General features: G+C 37.1%; 1 non-coding gene across 1 annotated transcript; it reads left to right on the forward strand.

Annotated features, from left to right (window-relative positions):
- The first annotated feature begins 2,184 nt into the window (after positions 1–2,184).
- On the forward strand, positions 2,185–2,303 carry LOC145398814 (5S ribosomal RNA). The gene has a single exon (XR_013897176.1). It is a non-coding gene; the product is annotated as a 5S ribosomal RNA (ribosomal RNA).
- The last annotated feature ends 434 nt before the right edge of the window (positions 2,304–2,737 follow it).

The following is a 2,737-nucleotide window of genomic DNA, read 5'->3' on the forward strand; positions in this document are numbered from 1 at the left end:
TGAAATAGCCACACCTGAGAATATCTACAGCCATTTCAACGAGAAATCTTTCACATGCACTCACTATACAAACCAACTCAGTAAACTGGAAAATAAAACTCTAACACACTTATTCTAAGCATAATCATAATCACAGGCGGTAAAATCATAACCGTAGCAAACAATTTTTTAATACAGTAGACAAGTATTATACATACAGTGTACTGTATATACCGAAATATATATATATATATATATATATATATATATATATATATATATATAGAGAGAGAGAGAGAGAGAGAGAGAGAGAGAGAGAGAGAGAGAGAGAGAGAGATAGCATGGCAATCAACTCTATTAGACCTGCCTTTTCATTCGCTTTGAGTGCCGAATTTCTTCCTCATCCGTTTCTTCATCCACTGTTTGCAGATCAGACTCAACTTCGGCGCATGACAACTTCTGTCGTGCCTTTGTGTAGGTTTTTGAAATAATAAATCCTACAGTGAGTTTTATTTCCGGGCAAAAATCGTATCCTCTCCCTAATTTAATTTCTGTTATATTTTTCAGTAAATTGCACCAAAAATTAACACAGCTATTCTTTATTTTTTTCTCAACTAAGAGAGGATTCCCAATGGAGAACTGTACATTTTGCTCACTGAAAACACCACAAAAGTCTTATGGGCTCAATCTTATCCTTTCTTCATAGTTCCCTCAATGTCATAATGAGATATGCTATCAGATGAACTTTCCTCTTATTACTGGAACACGGACTGATATTGGCCGTAAATCAAGGCTGAGCAATACAGGCATTATATACAGTATAGTATATGTGTAACTGTATATAGAAAAACTCAAAATATACTTCACCTGTTTCATATAATTTTCTTGCGGCATATTTTCCCCAGTGGTTTTGAGGAAATTCTTTAGCTCTTACAGCCCTGTCGATCCTGTTTGGTAACTTATATGGTGGCCACACACCTTCTTTATCTCCTACCAGCCACAATGATGGGATCACAGCTACTTCAGACGTATCAGTGAACTCAACCAGAAGAAACATTTCCATGGCTGTCTGAAACAGTGCTGCTGCAGTACAACAGAGTTATATAACAATACATATTTGGTGACATAATATGAAAAGTGGTGAAGGAAGTTGATGAAAGATACAGGCATTGATATGATACTGTAGCAATACAACACATTTTGTACAATAAAATTCACAGATGAGAGCTGTACTAACTCCAGTACTGTTTGAGCTTACAAAAAATAATACCTTACAGTAAATACACAATATTTTCATAATTATTTACATATGGTAAAACAATTAACTCTAAGCCCTTGACCACCCCGTTTGGGATACATGGCGTCTGGCAATGGATGGATGGTATATGCCTTCACATGTTCAATAGTACCTCCCATACTTACTGACATGCATTTTACAATGTCTAATAACCCTCCCTCAAGAGATATTGACATTGGATACAGCATACTAAAAATATCAACAAAATTGTTGAATAAGTGGAATGACAACATATTTTTCACACTTATAGGGTAGCATTACAGGATTAGTGCCCCTCCCTGTAAAATAATTAACTCTAAGCCCTTTGCCACCCCGCTTGGGATACATGGCGTCTGGCAATGAATGAATGAAAATTACATATTTGCAAGAAATTTCTGAGAGTGGAAATACATCTAATTTGCCACTAAGTCTTGATACCTTGTATATTCCTATATCTGAGGAGTTCAATGGGACAGAGAAAAAATCAAACATATTAGTGAATGGCTCAAACAAAACTAATACATCATTCTGTTTCGTTCTTGATAATATATTCCGTACAAGTCCAATTTTTGAACCCATTTTTACACAGTTATCTCCTGAGTTGACAGAGATTAGTAAATTCATATGAGTTACCTTGGCAAACTCTGAGTAATCATTAAAACAAGCTGGTAATGGTCCATTTCTACGTTCTTCCTTGGGAATGCCCTCACAATTCCTTATTTCTGCACAGCTCACAGTCTGCATATCATTTGCTTCATGAATTCTGTAAATTACTTGTTGTAATGGAAGTTTTTGCTTGCGAATGAGCTTCTTCAATTTTCCAAGATAATTTTCAAAAGGGAATGCTGAGAAGCTATCCAGTGGACCAAATTTTGAAACATCATCAGCCAAATGACAGAGTCCATGAATGTTATATACAAGCATTTCTTGCCAACGGCCATACCACGTTGAGTACACCGCTTCCCGTCCGATCAGCGAAGTTAAGCAACGTTGGGTCTGGTTAGTACTTGGATGGGTGACCACCTGGGAACACCAGATGCTGTTGGCATCCCTACGTGTCAAGTGGGGTTGGTGGAGGATTAGTGCCCCTCCCTGTAAAACAATTAACTGTAAGCCCTTGGCCACCCCGTTTGGGATACATGGCGTCTGGCAATGAATGAATGAATATATTTCCAAATTCCTTAACAAATTGGCTCAATAATTCTCGAGCATACTGACAATGGCTCTGGTTGTAAAGTGGACTTCCCAGACAATTAATGCCAACAAATAAATATAGGAAATTTTCATATCTACGATGATCCAGTTTATTTTTCAAGGTGACCGGTCCACTGTAGAGCAAAAACTGCCGAAACTTTTTTGCCTTCTAGCGATCCAACAACTGAAGCGATCTACATTTTCTAGTAAACTCAGATGGCAAAAACTTCCAAAACTTTAACAGATCATCTGACAAGTTAGATATAACTCTGTTTCCAACTCTACACA

This window comes from Coenobita brevimanus, chromosome 46, assembly GCF_032717465.1.
Source record: "Coenobita brevimanus isolate Jiangsu-jjx chromosome 46, ASM3271746v2, whole genome shotgun sequence".
NCBI lineage: Eukaryota > Metazoa > Arthropoda > Malacostraca > Decapoda > Coenobitidae > Coenobita > Coenobita brevimanus.